This window comes from Dasypus novemcinctus, chromosome 9 (assembly GCF_030445035.2).
Source record: "Dasypus novemcinctus isolate mDasNov1 chromosome 9, mDasNov1.1.hap2, whole genome shotgun sequence".
NCBI lineage: Eukaryota > Metazoa > Chordata > Mammalia > Cingulata > Dasypodidae > Dasypus > Dasypus novemcinctus.
The window spans coordinates 61,752,718-61,772,892 of record NC_080681.1 but is presented as its reverse complement, the minus strand read 5'-3'; the positions used below and the strand labels follow the sequence as shown (position 1 = coordinate 61,772,892).

General features: G+C 42.7%; 1 non-coding gene across 1 annotated transcript in view; it reads right to left on the bottom strand.

The window, feature by feature from the left end:
* The window catches only part of LOC101419849 (uncharacterized), a 67,661-nt gene extending 53,836 nt beyond the window's left edge, over positions 1-13,825 (bottom strand). Inside the window, exon 1 of the transcript XR_009187184.2 lies at positions 13,505-13,825. This is a non-coding gene — a transcript (uncharacterized protein). The remainder of the gene's footprint in view (positions 1-13,504) is intronic.
* Between the last annotated feature and the right edge of the window lie 6,350 nt (positions 13,826-20,175).

Genomic DNA, 20,175 nt, shown 5'->3' with positions numbered 1-20,175 from the left:
ATTCCTTTTTATGGTTGACTAATATTCCACTGTGTATCTATACCACATTTTGTTTATCTATTCATCGGTTGATAAGACACTTGGTTTGTTTCCACCTTTTGGCTGCTAAATAATACTGTATACTAACTAAATAATGCTGATATGAACTTTGGTGGCTAAGTATCTGTTCTGAGTCTCTGTTTCAATACTTTGGGGATATATACATAAGAAAGGAAACACTGGTAAATTAATCTTTAATTTTTTTTTTTTTTTAATTTCTCTCCCCTTCACCCTCCCCACCCCGGATGTCTGTTCTCTGTGTCTATTTGCTGCATCTTCTTTGTCCGCTTCTGTTGTCAGCGGCATGGGAATCTGTGTTTCTTTTGGTTGCGTCATCTTGTGTCAGCTCTCCTTGTGTGAGGCACCATTCCTGGGCAGGCTGCACTTTCTTTCGCACTGGGCGGCTCTCCTTACGGGGCGCACTCCTTGCGCGTGGGGCTCCCCTACGTGGGGGACACCCCTGCATGGCAGAGCACTCCTTGCACGCATCAGCACTGCGCCTGGGCCAGCTGCATACGGGTCAAGGAGGCCCGGGGTTTGAACCGCGGACCTCCCATGTGGTAGACGGACACCCTAACCACTGGGCCAAGTCTGCCGCCAATATTTAATTTTTTGAGGAACTGCCAAGACTGCACCGTTCTACATTCCTACCAGCAGTGTATGAGGACTCCAATTTCTCCACATCTTTGACAACATTTGTTATTTAAAATTTTTTGGTAACAGCCATCCCAGTATGTAGGAAGTGGTATCTCACTGTGGTTTTGATTTACATTTCCCTAATGATAAACAATGCTGAACATCTTTTCATGGGCTTATTGGCTATTTGTTTATCTTCTTTGGAGAAATGTCTATTCAAGTCCTTTGCTCCTTTTTAAATGAGGTTGTCTTTTTGTTGTTGAGTTAGAAAAGCAGGTTTTGAGAGGAAGACAGTGAAATTAGTTTTAGACAATGTCTACCTACCTAAATTTGAAGAGCCTAAGACAAACAATTTACAGCTGAGAATACATGGTGCCTGGGAGAATTCTAGAGGTTTTGATCTTAGGGTACTTTAGTGAATTCAGGTAGCTACTATTTTTACCCCAGTTCTGCTAAGCCACTTTCCCACTTTCTTCTTTTCCCCTTCACCTGTTACACTTAAAATACTTTAAAAATCAGGAGTTCCCTAACCTTAAACGTTCCTCCGTTTGAAAATAACACATAGCAGCCATCTAGGATAGCAGGTTTACCTGTAAACAGACTTCCTAGAGATATCGAGTTTGCATTTTCAATTAATCCAGACTCTTTACAATGGTCTCAGTGATCTGGCCCTGACTACTTCTCCATACTCATCTCCTACTGTGCACTTACTCTTTGTACAGGGGCCTTCCTTTTGTCCCCCAACACAGCAGGCTTGTTCCTTTCGTAGAGCCTCTGCACTCACTTCTCCCTGTACCTGTAATTGTTTCCTCCCAGACTTCACCTGGCTGAAGCTCAAATGTTGCCTCCTCAGGCTGGTTTTCCCTGAGCCTTTACTAAGGCGGCCACCCCCACTCCAGTCCATCTCCTTACCTCCATCTCCTGTTTTGTGGCCTTCAAGGTACTCATCCCAATCTGACTGTATCTTGTTAATGTATTTGTATGTTTTCTACTCAAGGAACTTCGAGTATCTTATTCAGAGCTATATCTCTAGACAGTAGGCAAGTGATAAAAAGTGGGCGAAAGAGAAAAAAAAAGACCACTTTGGTGCTTAGTAAAAGTTGAAAGGATGAGTAGATGGGGTCTTTGTCTTCAAGGAGTTTAACAGCTAAAAGAAACATTTAGGTGTGTCGCCTCCCCTGTGCTCCCTCCCCTTCCAGAGACTGTACCCCCAGCCCGCATACCCAGTGGAGGCCTCTGCTCTTGCACTTTTCACACCGTTATTACCAGGGGCTGCATGAAAGGCAACATAGCTCCACCAATCCAGGTCACACAGACCTGGATTCAAACCAAGATGCCGCCACCACCAGTGCAATCTTAAACATGTACTCGACCTCTCTGAATCTGTAAATGGAGCCAGTATTACCCACCTCAGAGGGTTCCTGCGAGAAGTGAGAGAGTGTACGTACAGCTCCTAGCAGATGTTTGTACCTAGCGGGTGCTCCAAGACCAGCTATCACCATCATCACCATATTAACTGAAGGCACACTAGACTCTCAATTAGTGTTTGCTAAATGCATTTAACTGCACAAATAACTATACTTGAGATTAAAGGTGATGGGTACTATGTGAGGCCTATAATCATAATTTGATGGCAATGATAACTAGTGTTAACACCTGGACACTTACCAGTCCCAAGCTGAGGACTTTACATACATTAGGTCCTTTAGTCCTAAACCCAAGTCTGTATTTCATCAATTCTTCAAAAAGTATATTTTTTGCCCCACCCCAAGATGTCCACATCCTAATCCATGGACACTGTGAATATGTTGCATTACATGGCAAAAGGGGCTTAGCAGAGGTAATTAAGGCTACAGATCTTAATACAGGGAGACTACCTGGGGAGGTCCAATCTAATCACAGGAGCCTTAAAAGCAGAGACCTTCTTCTGGCTGGAAGCAGAGAGATTCAAAGCATGAGCAGAATTCTACCCGCTATTGCTGGCTCTGAGATACAGGAGGCCAGGCGCAGGTCTCCAGGAGCCAATGGTGGCCCCCAGCTGACAGGCAGCAAGGAAACAGGGACCTCAATCCTACAACTGTGAAGAACTAGTTTCTGCCAACAACCTGAATTAACTTGGAATCTGATTCTTCCCAGTCTCCCAATAAGAGCCCAGCTGGCCAACACCTTGATTTTAGCTTTGTGAAACCCAGAGCAGAGAAACCGGACAAGTCCCCCATACTTCTGATAGTAAAAATGGGCTGTTTTAAGACTCTATGTTTGTGGTCATTTGTTATGGCAGAAATAAAAAACTAATACACTCTTATAATTGATGTGGATTATAGTTTAATTGGCAGTCTTTTAAAATTTCTTAGTCACACACAAATTAAAGATGCCATTGATCATGTATTTCATGATCAATGGCATCTTTAATTTTTTATAGTGTAATTATCTCTATTTTGAAATAGGCAAACCAAAGTTCTAAGAGGCTAGGTGAATTTTCCAGGTCATTTACCTTGTAGGATTGAACTCTAAACCATCACGTATGCCGCCAGAGAGCTCACAAGATCTAGAATATCCTGCCAAAAAGCTAAGGAAATGATTGCCATGACTTCCCAAGGCATTGTCTGACCTAGGATCCCTAACACAAATGACCGCAAAGATCCAACTCAGTCCAGAAGGAACCTACCCTCAGCAGCACAGACTCATTCACTATTGGTCAAGCACCCAAAGGTGCTAGGTACTATTCTAGATACTAATTCTAGGTTCCATTCTAGCTACTAGGGCTGGAATAACCAAGACCCTGCCATGATGTAGATGACACCAGAGGTGGGGAGACCAATAGTAGGGTAACAGAGGTAAATGCTAAAAGAAAACCAAAACACCCAGAATGGTTTAAATCAGCCTTCACAAAAGTAATAACTCACATATTCAGGAGCTGGAAAGAAATAGAATAGAGGGCCAGGAAGATTAAGATCCTCTCTTTCGACTCTTTCCTGGGTCACTGTTAATATGGAAACACTGAGAAAAAGAGGTTTTTTGTTAGTGGTAGTTGGTTTTTGTTTTGTTTTTTTCTTTCCATGGGAATGTAGGCCAACTTTATACAAGACTGCCTCATCTATGAATTACTGAAAACAAACAAAACCACAACCACCTTTTTACCAAATCACAATTTTCCTTTCTTTAGATGGATTCATTTTCAAAAAGATGAGCATTCCATATTAAAATAGCATCCCAAGAGGTGATGGAAAAAGCATCTCAAAAAGAAAGATGATTTTTTGCAGCTTCAATCTCATTCCCTTCATGGAATCCTGCCTCTGGCACATCTCCTTACTTTATACTTCCATCTTCTCTTTCACCTTGAAAATAGAATAGACATCTCCGATGGTGAAAGAGGGAACAGGAGCCTGATTCAGAGGGTAAACAAACAAACAAAAAAGTGACATCCACAGCATCTTTTTTCAGGAGATACATAAATGGAAAATGTACTTTTCTTTAAAAATTTTGCAGGAAATGCCATTGGAATTTATATATTTTCAATATCTCTCATTTGTTTTTGTTTGAGAGAGAGAAATTCTAGACTTAGAAGATCATCTTCATAATGGTTTTGGAGAACTCCCAGTTTAATAATATCATTAGCCAAAAACTATTTATAATTTGGACATTAGCAACTGGCATAAAACCCTGCTTTCCACTTCTCTAGATTTTGCACTGACAAAGTCAATTTGGCAGCCCACTCTACCCTTAGGCCCCAAAGAGCCATGGCATTCTTGAGTCTGTATTTAAGAGATTCTGATAGTGACATATACAAGAGACTTGCTTAAGGAGGAAAGGTCAATAAATGCCCACAAGAAGATCGACAGGCCCATGCTGTGCAGACAAAGACATAAATGGCCCCAAGCCTCAACCTCACTCATAATTAGAAAAATTAAAACTACTCTAAGTTACAACTTCTCATCAACCAGACTGGCAAAAATAAAAAGAGCTGACCACACTTTCTGCTGCTGGGGCTGTGGGGAAGTAGGCAATCTAATACATTGCCAGTGGGAAGGCAAATGGTTCAGCCTTCCGGAGAGGAATTACAGAGACTTTTGCTCTGTGATTCAGCAGTCCCACCTCTGGGAATCAATCCTTTTGGTAAACCTGCACAAAAACAAAATGACTTATTACACATTTATTCATCTAGGCACTATGTGTATCACCAAAAAACTGGAAACAACCCAAAGGTACAGTGGCAGTAGGGGACTGGTCGAATAAACTAGGGTACATCCACACAATGGAAAACTATATGTAGTTAAAACACACACACACAAACAAAACAAAACAAAACAAAAAAGACAAGAAAACTCTCTATGTGCTGATAGAGAGAGAGCTCCAGGACATACTGTTAAATGAAAAAAGCAAGGTACAGAACAGTATAGATAATACCACCTTTTGTGAAAGAAGGGGAAAGACTACAAATACATATTTGTATTTGCTCCTATTTGCAGAAAGAATAAACAAGAAATTAATAGAAGTGGCTAAGTGCAGAGTGAGGGAAAGGCATGGATGGGGATGGGATGAGATAAGATTTCTCTGTGCATACTTTTTATGTAGTGGTGAGTGTTATGGACCATACAAATATATTACCTAGATGTATGTGTGTGTGTATATATTTTAAGAAGAGTTTGCCTAAACTATTTTTCACAGGAGTGTGAAGACCAAGACAAGAACAGCTTGGGAGAAACAAAGCTGGGGCAGGTAAACTCTCATATGGACAAATGCCAGTAAGTCTGAGAAACCTCAGTCCAGAGTTCAGGAGGTGAGCACAAGTGAGCAAGGAGAGACTGTTCTCTGCCCTGTTTTATAGCACCTGTTGGGTGTGGGTGGCCCTGAGCCCCCAATATTTATTACAGCCAGAAGGAAGTCAGCGAACTGTAGGTGAATGGGAGGCAAAGATAGAAACGCTAGGATTACCTCCCAGGCATCATGCCAGGAGCGCTTATTTACTTTCTGGATTTAGACAGTAATGGCTCAAGCATGCTGCTCATCAAATGTTTATGTTAAATAGAGGGCAAGGCATGTGCCGGAGTAGTCTGCTTAATTCAACAGCACTATTCCTCAAAAGTTGAGAATCCTGGAATTTTGCAAAATCAAAGCACAGTAAATGCAAAAGGTGAGCTTGCTATTTTAAAGATATTCTGTAGTGAATCCTTGTGATGAACTGTCATTTCCAGATATTTCTGTTTGGGGAATCTGAGTTTGTCTGAAAAGGTTGCATTTAACCAGATTAAATGTGAAATGCTTTCAAGTTCATGCACCTGTTGGCTTTGTTCCCCGCCAAGAGGTGCAGTCTCTCCATAAAAGAGCAGAAGGCCAACGTCTTACATGTGAATCACTACCTATATCCTTAGGTATTAGAGGTAGATGTTGGAGAACCACTGCCCTAGTGGTTAGATCCACTTACCATGGCTGGTCCTACCTGCTGTGTAATTGCCTCCCAGGAGAGGGGACAGGAAGAGGAAATTAATTCTGATAGTAGACTTTCCAAAGGATCAACTTAAAAGAGAAAGCGCACACGAAGCGCCAACCGGCTCACAGAGAGGCACAGACAAAACTCCCTTTCGTAGTTTTTGATAGTTTTGACCACAAGGTGCCCCACCCCACTTCTTACCTGAAACTAGAAAAATCCTTTCCACAAGCAGCAGCATTCTTAGGTAAATTCTAAAGGTTCCTGAAGCCTCTGACACCTGCATCCTGTCCTCATGGAGAAGGTCCACACTGGTCAGTAAATAATATGAAGGCCTTTCCATACTGGCAGAAGTCACCACTTACGTTCCCTTCATCAGGCAGTCTAGAAAAGGAGTGCAGGGACCCCAGAACTTACCAGGCAATACTGGACATGTTGTGGTTCAACTAACAGTAAACAATGTCAATAACACTCCAAGTGCTGGACTTTACCTGTCCTTTGGGAAATGCAGACCTGAAGAGGAAGAAGCCTGCCAGAGGGAATGTGTACCACTGACAGTGAGTTTCTGAGCAGACAGAATCAATTTTATTTTTTTATTAAAAAAAAGAACACTGGCTCATGCACCTTGCTGGCACACACTGCAGAAAATGTGGTTTTATTCCTTAGTCCACTGGCACCTACTATGTGCCAGGCTGCCGGCTCATGATATTCAAAGGGTTATTGTAACTTAAGGGCCTTTGAGAGGCAGAGTGGCTGCTAGCTATATTATGCTTTTGTGTGAGTTAGAAAAAGGCAACCCATCCAAGTGGACCTAGTCTTGTAGGCTTGACAAGGTCAGAAAGAAGTGTCCCTTCCTCCTGGCAGAGGCAGCTCTATCCAGGATGCAAGTCTCGCTGAACAGATTTCAGCCCCCAGGTGCTTCCTTGGCCAGGCACCCTTGTGCCATGAGCAACCTATACAACAGGTCGAGGCAGCCCTGTCAAGAAGTCAACTCATCTGCTTCTTGGCCAGACACTCAACCCACACTTGACAACCTAAGGCCAATTATGACCTTACACATCTATATGAAGTCCTGTGGTCCAATGTGCAGACCATGGTCTAATAATTAAAAGTTTTCATTAGTCTAAGGTACAGGTCAGGTACCAAGTCTGCTGGTTTCAACCCCTTTCCAATTTGCCTGAGATTTTGGTTGAATGAACTAGGTGTGATGGTTTTGTCTTGGTCCCCTAAGAACCTCAATATGGTTCAAAAGCTTTTGGATTTTGATTCCTCTTTCAATATTTAAGTTTAGCTCATATTGGGATTTAATGGATTTCTGTCTGGATCTTCATTTGAGGAGAAGCCCCATGTTGCTCCTCTGCAATAATTTCTCACCAAAAAGCAGATAAAATTTGAGGTCACCACAAGCTTGGGGTCTGAGTCAAAGGTTCCAGTAGGGGGTAAGAGTATAATGTCCAGTGGTAAGGGACATCTTGGGTGGCAGCATCTGCAGCTAAATAAAAGCCCGATAATTCTACATCCAGTGAAGTGAATATATTCCACTCCCAATGGACTCATGTGGGTTTATACACAGCCATTCTGAATGAAGGCAGCTCTCAATACAAATAATGGAAGTGCAGATGATGACTGATTCAAAGTCCATTCCAGTAAGCACATATAATCACACAAACCAAGACAAAATCAAGCTTTTGCTTCTCTCCTCAGTCAACAAAAGGAGACCCTATGTCAATGACATGACCTTGACTGCAAGGGGAATAAAAGCCCACCTTGTAAGAATGCACATCACATATGACCTCCTGCCTCTCTATCTCCAAGTTGACAACTCAAAATCAATGAATGTGAAAATTACAAAAGATTCTTAGCACCTGATTCACTAAGGCAGACCTAAATCAAGTTCATCTTTTAGCTAGTAATTCTCCAGATATGAAAGGATCAAAAGTCTTAACAATGTGCAACACCCTGGTTTTTATTGAACAGGAATCCTCCAAAATGGCAGATCTATTTAAAAAGGCCAGAACATCCCCTGTCAGAGGATGGCAACCAGGCACTCACATTTAAGCACTTTTATGATACCCAATAAACTATGACATGGTAAACCAAACATTTATGTAACACTAAGGAATGATTTTCAAAAGAGACTCAACAATAAACTAAATAATCCAGCTAGAAGTTACTTTCACTGGAGTCACCTCCACTCTCTGCTCTGGATCCAAGCTCCCTGCTCACTACTTTCCTTTGGTTCCTAAGAGGAAAAGGTGGGAAGTCAAGGACCTGTTGGTAAGAGCTGATTCTAGATAGAACTTAGCAGGGCAGTGCCTTCATCTGCACTAACAAGGCCCCCTCCGGGAGTCAAGTACAGGTGAGGTGGACTTCACAGGCCACCGAAGGACTGGGCCTGTGCTCACTTCAAGGCCTGCTGGGTATCTGTGGCAAATTTGGAAGCTTCTACTTCCATGGCTGAAGCAGGGTGAGCCCAAAGGAGAGGGAGTGAAATTTCTCCTCAGGTTGGATCACTTCACCCCTGAAATGAGCAGTCTCCTGCTTCCCTTGGTTTGATTTAGAGCTTTTAAAGGAAGCAACCTCCAAAAAGGCCCTCTTCACCCTTACCTCTAAGCTGGATGCCCCTCCAGTGTGGCACTCAGCGGAGTGCTCAGTGCATGAGATGTGACGTCAGAACAACTCTGGGTCGAATTCTGGTTTTGCCACTTCACCAAGGTTCTGACCCTTAGGAGACCTCGGCTCCCTTATTTGGGCTATTGTGAGAACCAAGCAAGATAGCCTACATAAATGGTTTACAGCAGGGCCTAAAACATCCATGAAATCACACAATTGTGCTATGATTATTTTTTATATCAAACTTTCCTGGTAAACTAAGGGCACCCACATCTTACTTTTTACTGTCTCCGAGGTGTCTGATACACTGAAGGCGCTCTACCAATGCTCTCTTGTCAGTGGAGGGCCTAGATCTTGGAAGAGACAACTTCCATAAAGTCAAGGCTGGTGGACTTGGTCTACAGACAGATTATAATTACCTGTTCTTGGACCTTTAAATACCTTTTATGAAGACAAGCCTAAAAAATTCTGCAAGCACCTCTCATTCATTGCTAAACTATGCTCATTATGGAGGTTTTGACATTTAACTTAAGGGTCTTCGATTGCTATGCAGGTTGGTGTTTTGTTTGTTTTATCAAAACAACAACAAAATCCTGCTATTTTAGGATAGCAGCTAATGAACTGCAATTTTTACTGGGTAACAGTTACATAAATTAGTTACCTTCCATTATATATACATGCTCATTAGGCAAAATGGGGGAAAAAGGGTTGGGGGAAGCACTGTAATTCCACCATCCATTCTCCATCTTGTCTTCTAGCTGTTTTTTCTTTGCATAGTTAAAAAATAATTTTTAACCTAGCTGTAATTACAATAATGCCCTCTCACTGTGAATACTACCTTTTCCCTACTTATTTTAACATGAACTATATGGGTTACTGATTCTTTTTAAGGTTCTAATAAGAAAGGAAAATAGAATTGGGAACTAGAAGAATTAATTTTTTAGTTGAACAAATTCAGTAAACATCGCAATCCATCTCACATTGAAGAGATGAGATGCAATGACATTTACCTGATTATATTCCCTTCATAACCACGACTTCATATGGAGGATTTTTAATTTACTGAGCTTCTTTACACTTTTGGGAAATGTTTAAATCTTCTACAGTTGTTTTCTTATTGCAAAAATAACGCATGTTCATTGTGTAACACTTCGAGAAAATTTCATTAAGTAGTAAGTTAATGTTAACATTTCTCGAACATGGACTATGTGCCAGACACTGTTTTAAATGCCTTACATGATTAATTCATTTATTCCTCACAATGCCTCACTGAGGCAGAGATATTAGGTAATTTGTCCACAGTCTACATACCTAGACGTATAAGCCAGGAATCTATCACTATGCTACAATGTCTAGGAGTGAAAAGAATCAATAATTCATTCTATCAAGTCCTCCGCTGCCTCAGAGTATAATGTCATAGGCAAGAAAGCATTCATAATAACACTATACCCTTTATAGTTATTTTTAAATATTATTAAGACCATCTCTGCATCCCTGTGAAACAATTAGTAAAATGAGAAGTCATTTGTGGCATGAGCTAAGATTACCACAGTCCAATTCTGTTCACATGATGTGCATTAAGAAAAAAACAGGCATAAAAAGGGTTTGGTTTAAAGATGGAAACATTTTTTAAATCTTACAAATGATTCAATGATGTGATGATTATATTCCACAAATTAACCAAACACCCATTTGCACACAAGATTAAAAATAAAACTTCACAATCATCCCAAACACTTCTTATGGCTTATCTGTTGGCAATGGACATCAGTACATGAAAAAGTAAATAAATGGATACCATTGAGTCACATTTTTTCATGCTTTAATTAAAAATCATATTTGGTTAAAAAAAAATCTGTTCCTGGTTTAGTTTCCTATCCAGGGCTAATGAACACAACCATTTGAAATATAAATTCTCTTTTTAAATTTAAAAGATAATTCATGAAATGTTTCTGACTCCCTGTTTCTAAAAATATTATATGATTGAAACTTTGGTACTAAAAGCATATTAAAACTAGTAATCCATGAATCATTATTTATACTTCTGTGGTAGAAACATGACACACATAAATAAATATACGTAGACATACACACACTAAATATATATATAAAATCAGGAACTTCTTTGGAATTTCAAGCAGCTCTAGCTATCATTTCCAGAAAATTCAAACAGCCATCTTGTAATTTATCCAATAGCCTAATGCTTGAGCAGGCCAGGCAAATAAAACAGCTATCGGGTTCCATTTATGCTAATTTTACGTAATAATTTAGAGCATCTGCTATTGCTAGGTATTGTACTGTTCTCCCAAGGATTATTTCATATACTTTCATAAAAAGTTTATGAAATTTTACCATCCCCATTTTACAAATCAGACTAAGAAAGTTTAAGTAACTAATATTTCCATGCAGGTCTGTCCAGCACCATAGTCCAAACCCAAACCACTGTTCAACTGCTTGTCTTCAAAGTCAGGTCTCAGAAAAATTTGCTTGACAGCAGTTTTAACTGTCTGGAATTAAAGCTGCCATATAAAACTTTAAAAACCACCCAATATAAATTTAACACAGTAAATGACATAATTTCAAAGATTTTTCCCTCTCAGAGAAGGGGTTTCAACATAAAAATAAAACTAATTTGATATTAACTAACCATTTAAGTTTTTTTTGGTTTTTTGTTTTTACTGTGAAGCTTACTGCTTTCATAACTTGACAAACCACCTATATTACCTAACAAGTGACAACCCAAGTCCAACACCACAAATCTAATTGTTAGAGAGCTAGACTCTCACATAAGAAAGACTGAGGTCTTCTAAAGACTGAGGTCTTCTATGCCAAAAATATTATTTTTCTAATTCTAATCTTTTCAGTCTCTTGTGAAAGATAGATTCACATTTTATATATTTCTATACAAGTCAAGTGCTGTACACCCAGTCAGGGTTCAATACCCAGCAAATTACTTGTGCAGTTTAAAAAATACTGCTGCATTTTTTATAATGTTTAATGGTATAGGAGTTAGACAGTCCAACATTCTTTGGACTTCAATGAGGATTTTATGGTACTAGCTAGTTGTTAGAGAAGGCAATGGACTGAACATTTGATCCTAAAATTCTTTTATACTTAAGTCTTTTTAATGTTTGGTTATTTAAAAAAAAATTTGTGTATGTGAATCACACATTTCTGTTTACTGGAAAAGGGGTTTGCTAATACATACAAGCTGGTTAAAAAACAACAACAAAGCTCCTTCACTTGAATTTTTACTAACTTGAATGATTGTTTTGGCAACAGTAAAACCCAATCCATCATCCTAGCCTGCCTTCCCGGTTCTCCCAGCTGAGGACCATGATCCTGCGATAATTTAAAGGGTGAGCGGAGAAGCACCAACAATGGTGCAATCTAATGATTTCACTTTAAAAACAAGGCTAAACTCTGCTTTTAAAACAGAAAACACACACAGACCCTCCCTCCGACAACATCCGAAAGATTTATTACAATCTATTCAAGAGAGGCTACAACTGCGCCAGGAAATATAAACAGGGTCCGTCAAGGGTTGGGGTGTTGAGCGGGGAGAGGAAATAAACTGATGGGAAGGAAGCTAATCATGTGAAGTCTGTCCAGCTCCACAAGGTCTAACAGACTCCTGGTTTGCTTCCTCAGGGAGCAGCCATTAAACGTGCCTCGACACGTGGGGAAAGGGACCTCCCTTCTCTCCGATTTTTGGCCCTGTCCTTCTCTATCCACTTGTTTGTATACAACCACACCCAAACAGGGATGGCCACGGGATGACAGGCCTGGTCAGTCCCTTCACTCCGATCCCGAGGTGTTCAAACCTTCCCTCGCGACGGTGAACGCAATGCAAATCACTACTTCCTTTTCGAAAGTTATGAATGGTTAAGTTCACACAAACACAAACACAAGGCGAGGGACAAGTGAATGTCAGGAGACGTTAGGAGTGGCATTTTTAAATTAGCTTTAATTGAGATGCCCTAATTAAAAGAAGAAAAAAAAAAGACCTTTAATCCACGCAATGAGTGTCCGTGCGACACTTGAAAAAAAATAGCGCAAGATTCACGCCCAGTCCTGGGCCTCTGTTTCCCACCTGCAAACAGTTTCCAAAAGAGCAGCCTCTGGAGTCCTGACTCGGAGGTCCCTTGCGGGATGTGTGATCTGGGTTTTCCTCTCGGTGGCCCGCTATTTCCTCGCCAGACCCCCTAGAGCCGAACGGGTTCCCGGGCGGCGCTCCCGCGGGCTAGTCCCAACCAGGAGCCGCGGAAGAAAGTAGGGAAGAGGGGCGTGGCGCTCCCCTCGCCCCAAATGTCGGCCCTACCCCAAAGCCTGGCACCCTCGCAAACAACGGCGGGAACGCTGGGGGACTCTCCAACCCCGCGCGGGGCGCACAGGGGCGGGCCCGCCAAGCTGGGAGACATTTCCTCCCGTCCCCGCCCCCATCCCAGGGTCCAGTCCCGGAGCGCCCCCCGCTTCCCGCGCCCTCGGGCCGCCGCCCGTCCAGCGCGCAGCGCCCTCGCCCGCGCCCCGCGCGCGGGTCTCAAGTCTCCGGGTCTCCGGATCTCTCGCCCGCCCCCACCCCTCCTCAGACGCCCGGTGCCCCGACCAGTCCCGCCCTCCGGGACACTCTTCCCTCCTTTCTTCCTTCCTCCGCTCACTCCCTCCATCTCGTTTCCCAGCCCCGGGAACTCGGCGGCGGCCACTCAACTCCCCGGCTGACGCCCCGCGCCGAGCCCCGTCCCCGCGGGCCCCGACTCGCCGCCCGCCCGCCGCTCGGTCCACACTCGCCTGCCGGTGCGCTGCCCCCGCTCCCACCGCGGCCGCCGAGGACTCTGTCTCCAAGGGCTCCTGGAGACGGCTCCGACCTCTCTCCCTCGGCTCGCTGCTCCGGGCGCCGGCTCCGCCTCGCTCGGGGTGGGCGGGGCGGACTGCCCGACGGGCGGGGCGGCGGCGCCGGGGCGAGCAGTTCGCGGCCCAGGACGCCTTCCCCCGGCCTCGGCCCTCCCGCCGGCCCACACGCCCGGGTGTTTCCCGGGCTCAGCCGCGGAGCTGTGCTCCCCTCACGGGAAGACGGGAGAGGATGGGAGCTGGTGAAGCGCCGTTTGCGACCGTCCGGCCGCTCTGACCGTCCCCGCTTCCCCTGATTCCCTCGGAGGATCTGGAGTTCAGGGATTCGCACCGCCCCCCCTCCCCGCTCCCGGACTCGGCCACCGCGCGGGGCTGCCCTGTCTGCTCAGAAGTTTCCTTCGCGTGCAAACGCCTCTCCAGCCCTCGTGCCAAAAGTACCCTGGGCCGCGGAAGATGCACGCTGCCAAACCCCTACACAAAAGTTAGGCTCTGCTCCAGGATTTTCTTACGAAAACAGTAACAGTAATATTTAAAGTGCCCTGGAGCCACGGAGAGATTTCGGTTCCCAGAAAGTGAAGATACAACTGCGGATTGTTGAATTCGAATTACATAAACACTTCATGAGCTTCTATCCTCCGCTCTGCCTCTTGAAATTCATGTTTCCGAATGCCCAGTACCTGACAGAGCGGGTCCGTAATGAACTCCCTGGCTTCGATAGCCTTTTTATGGATGGAGTGAGGGTCAGGAAGTTTAAAGAGCCACATCTGCTTCCACAAACTTCAAGTTATTCATACATTCAACTAACATTCATTGAGTACCTGCTGTGTTCCAAACACGCCAGTAAAGGTGATGGGAGAGATAGGGAGATGACTCAGACATGGGTCTCACCCTCAAAAAATCTACAAGGAGTCCAGAAGATGGAGGTATGGAAATCTCCCCACCCAGCAGACCTCTCCGGTATTCCTAGGTATCAGCTTTCTTGTTTGACAGGGTGGAGATAAAAGAGAAGGTGAGGCTAAAGTAGGTCACTTTGGAACCAGTGTGAGTAGAGAGGCCCAGTTGTTTGTCCAAAGTGTTTTACATATGTTAACTCTTTTAATCCTCCTAAAAATCCTAGATGGGAGGCTCCAGGAGGTTAAGTCAGCTGGTAAATGGCAGAGCCAGGATTCGAACCCAGAGCACCTGGTCGCTGACTTTGTGCTTTTATCCCCCGACATAGATCCAGTATACTTTCTACAGTGTGGGTGTTTTACAAACTTCATTCATTCACGTTCCATCTTCACATTACTTTTTCAATTTAATTATATTTTGATTGACTCACTGTTGTTATTCCCCCTACTGTTTGTAATTCTACCCATGCTAGGCTGGAATCAGTCATCTACCCTAGTTCACATCAAAGTAAATGCAAAACATAGTGTTCGCTGTCAGTGTTCTGCCATGCACCCCTGGATCTGTTTCCAGTCTTTTGCACAATGACCCAAGCATGCTGTCCTTCCCATCTGCCAGCACCTGTCTTCTCATGGTACCCTTAGCTAAAGGAGTCCCATTGCCTTCTAACAGGACAGGTGGAAATGCCTGGGAATTAATGACCTGCATCCCCACCCCTAGGCTTTGACCAGTATCTGAAGAGTATCCCCAACTGGGGCAACTCTGAGGTGAAATGATGCTGTCTACAGAGCCCCCTGGAAGATTGAGCAAGGTCCCCCCTGTGCTTCAGCCCCACACCCCATGGGACTTTGCTTGATATTGCATCTTTGCTTGCCCTTCTTCCCCTTTTCAGTCCCATTTGTCTTCCAGGACCCACTTTCCACATATTCGTAATTTTTTCCACACATCCTAAACAAGTCATGCTATATAATTTACAGGGCTCAGTGCAAAATGAAAAGGTAGGATCCCGTGTTCATAAATTATTAAGAATTTCAAGATGGCACCAGCAGAGCATTAAATTAAACAGGGGGCCCTTGTAAGGGGGGAGAAGAGTTGTGTGACTGCACAAGTGTGTAATGCAACTGCACAGGTTGTACACCCTTGAAGCTAGCTAGCCTTGGTCCTAATAAATCATTTTCACTTAAGTCCTAATCCTCCTCTCAGTCAGCTTTAGGAGGACCCCAGGCTAAGACAATAACTGTTAAAGTAGAAACAGTCCCATCCAAGTTCTACCTAAAGGCAACACAGTGGTGGTCAGCATACCACACCTCGGACACTGGGAAACCGTGACTTCTGGGTTATATCAAGTGTTAGGGGAAAGATTTTGGCCACAGGAAGACATATAGTAGTTGAGAATGGTTTAGGGTAATGTGATGATGGGTCAGGAAACCTGGGTTTATGGTTCCAATTCTGACAGAGTGATAGTACAAAGTGTGAATTTGGATGTCTTACATTAACTTCCCCGGAAACAAACTTTGAAGTGGAGTGTTGTCGAGTGGTTTAAAAGACGTGCCCATAAAGAAGTGAGGATGGCAGGATTAACCTGAGGGAGAAGCTACTTCACAATGTTGTTGCAACTGAGGCTTCAGGTGGTCCTAAGCTGATAGGTGGCGGGAGTGGGTAGAAACTGGACCTGGGATGACTCTTCAGAGTTGTCTGAAATTGAGGCAAAGGGGCTGGACCTTTGTATCACCATACTTGCCTTTCTGGGAAGAGGCTTAACCTTGGACAAAGCAATTCCCTGAGGCTGAGGGTAGTTATCAGATTCAGGCACAATAAGGGATCAGCACTCAACTTTCCCTGGGCTGTTGAATAGATATATCAGCCCTGAAAGAGGGATCTGGGAAAATTTCCCTGGTATACACTACAAGGAGGTTATCTCTGGGATCTCACTTGAGCTTATGGTCAGTCATAACAGGAAAACTCAGTTCTGCTCACCACAGCCTGACCAACCCTCCCCGCCCCCGGCTGTCCATGTAGCACTGGGACAACTCTTGGTTGCACTTTACCTACCTTCCTCATACCGTAATTCAATTTCTTTTTCCATTTTTGTCTTTCTCCAAAGTTTTTAAAAACTTGTTTTGCCTTCCCTTTTTATGTTCTTTTCCATCTATTTTATTTCTGCTCAATGGCACCTGAGACTAAATAAATAAATAAACAAACAAACCTGTTGCCCAGTGGTCAGTTAGGAAGTGGAGATCTTGAGGACATTGGGAGACATTGGGGGAAGTGGAGCGAGATTAAACATTACGCATTATAACACTAGATCTTTGGGATTAAGTCTGGGCTTTGCCACTAACAAGCTGTGTGAATTTGGGGCTGTCATTTAACCTCACTGGACCTCTGCTTAGATAAAGTGATTGTAAGAAAATGGTCTCTAAAACCACAAATCTGTGGAAATTAATTTTAATAAAAGAGGCAGCTTTCTTTGCTATACAACCCCTTATGAAGCAAGCAAGATAACGCAATTTTGGACTTCAGGTGAGCTGACTTTTTAAATTAATTGCAATTCATATGTGAACTTATATTCAATATTCAAAACACCCTAATGTAAGAGTTAGTCAGAAAGAGATGGATGAATAAGTATTTAAAAAGTGAAACAAATCAGTCTGTGAATAACCACGTCTCCAAAGAATTCAGAACAATTATAGGATATCAGCTTTTATCCCTAAGGATTTTATTTGTCCTGTTTGCACATGGCCACACTCTTTGTCTGAACCTGCCCTAGAAGTTATGGAGAGCTACCTGCTTTTGAATATGTTACCTGGGTAAGTATTTCACAAACTGGTTTTTCTGCTCAGTCAGAGGCTGCCATATTTCCATGTAGAAGGTAGGTCAGGGAGAAGCACCCACAATTTTGGAAATCCCCAAGTAACCTGTCAAAACGTGTACTACCATGGGCAGGAGCTATGACCAAAAAGTGGCTATAGATCAGAAGGCTTTTCAACAAAGTTCTGTCTTTGTACAAGTGAAAGCCTCCAGAAGGCGGTGCATGAGTAGCCCCAAATTGAGGCACTAATTCAAGCTAATTGATTACTAACTCAGTATGAGCTCTCGAGTTTATCACAGAGCTAAGCCTCCTGGAGAGCTGAAGTCCCCAGACACTTTTGTCTAGAGGTCAAATATATGACCTCAAGAGTTAATGAATTTTCCATCATTGAAGGATTTCAACCAGTGGTCAAACAGGAAGTGGAGATATAGAGGACATTGGGGGACATTGAGGGAAGCAACACAAATGTCCATCAGAGATTGGTTAACTAAATTATGATGCCCCATCCAAACCAACCTGTTAAAAAAAATGTAGCTCTAAATATATTCACATGAAAATATATTCACTATGTTCAATATTCACACTGAACATAGAGAGCAGGTTATAGACCAGCATGTATAGAATTTCTTATTAATTTATAAAAAAGCATACATTCTCTCTTTCACACACACACACACACAAATCTCTATACAAGTATATCTGCAATAATGTTTGTGAAAATATAAACAGTGATTATCATAGGGTGGTAGAATCTCAGATGACTTATACTTTTTTCATATTGTATGAAATTGTTTACAGTGAACATATAGCTTTTTATGGATCATACATATTGCTCATATTATGAACCTTTTTTTCATTTTATAAAAGGAAGAAAAGCCAGACCTTGGGCTGCCCATTTTTTGTAAATAAAGTTTTATTGGAGCATAATCCTACCCATTCATTTGCCTATTGTTTCTGGCTGCTTTCACTCCACGATGGTAGAGTTGAATAGTTGCGATAAAGGCCGTATGGCAAAGTCTGAAATATTTACTATTTGCCCCTTTAGGGAAAACGTGTGGCAACTCCTGGTGTAGACAATTGGGCTAGAAAACTTTTTCAATATGACAAACTGCAGTCTAGATTTTACCAATTTTTCAATTTTCAGTGTTTCTGAATTTTTTCTTTAAATAAATATACACAGTCTGTGTATCTTAAGGCACCTTTCAGTTCTAAGTAGTGGTTATAATAACAGAGCAAAGTGACAATACCTATTCAAATAGTCCATGTCTGTAGAGCCTCCTTTCCTTCCTTCTTTTCCTCTTTCTTTTCTCCTCCTCCTCCTGCTCTTCCTCTCCTTTCTCATTCTTCTAATGAGGGAAGGTCACCATTGGGTTCTACATTTTGTCCTCAGATGCTTTCCACTTTAGAGAAGGCCAGAGTTGAGTACTCGGGTTCTTCTCTGCTTTGGGCAAGGTGCAAGGGTCGGGGATGTCCTGGGGGAGGAAGGGTGAGGTCCTAAAGTACAGACCCAGAACTGGAGGCAAAAAGCTAGAGGGGCTGAGGGAATGGAGGGGGAAGGAAGAGTGTCAGGCTCCAGATAAAAGGCTGGAATTGAATTTCCTCCTGCCTCTTCCTCCACTCCTCCTCACACCCTCCTCCTCATTTCCTGGAATCCTCCCCTCCAGCACACTCCACCAGAGACCTCTGGAGTAGATACATGCCCAAACTGGTACTGGGACCACAGATGGCTAATAAATCTAAGAAAAGATGTTCAACTTCCCTAGTAACGCAAGAAATACAAAAGGAAAAATACAATAAAACACCTGGGGAGGGTTTAATCAGAAGAGGAATGTTGTTAGAACACTCTCTAAACTAATATACCGTTATTAAGTTCAAAATTTTAATGTGGTGTATAATTCTCAAGATAGAAATGATTCATATTTTTATTTAAAAAATATTGAGATAACAGAGTAATAGAAACAATAATGCTTGGATTTCAGTACTCTAAAGTATCACGTATTATTGGACTATGGAAAAACAGCATTATAATCACATTTTCTGAGAGTCCCCAAAACTGTGAAAAAATGTTTCAGACATTTTGAAAACAAATCAGTATAAACAGCAGTCACAGCATTTGCAGGCCTGGTACTTTTCATTCTCACCAGTATGCAGAGCTAAATGAAATTAGCAGGTCTGCTACCAGAGTCCCAGAGTAAATACTTTCCATTCCCATCACAGTTCCCATCACAGGTCATACCTCTGTGTGAGTTAAAACCCAGGAGAATAGGCTTTCGATGGACCAATAATCTAATCATCATTCTACCAGGCTACTTCCCTTTCTGACACTACAGAGATCTGTATTTTCTTCAGGGAAGCTCTGGGGGTGAATGGTTGACAGGGAGAATGTTTCTGTTGGACCATTTAGTTAAGCAGCATCTAATGCATCCCACACCAGGGCCAACGTCTAGCTTTTCCGGCTGAGTTCTGGAAACAAACAAGAGTCTGGCATTGCTCATCCTAGTCCTTCTTGCTTATATTGTCTTTGTGAGTAAGAACTTTTAGGCTGATTGTGAGGGAGAAAATTCCCAAACCAACTCCTCTGTACCTGGAGGGTAAAAGAGGAGTCAGAGATCGAAAATATGTTCCAAAGTAAATATTGTTGGAGCACTGGTTCCTATGCAGGAAATAATTTAATTTCGATTTGGGGCTTCAAAATTCATGGAGGCCTTGAGGCCAGGAAGTATAGTGGTTAAGGGCACAGGCTTTGGATCAGGCAGATTGGCATTGAATACTGGTTCTATAAGACAGTAGTTGTGGTAATCTCTTATAGAGATTATGTGCTGCTTAACCTCTCAGAGACTTTGTGTCTGCACCTGTAAAATGAGGATGATAGTACCTATTCCCCTGAGTTTATGAGAGGATCAAAATCAGTTAA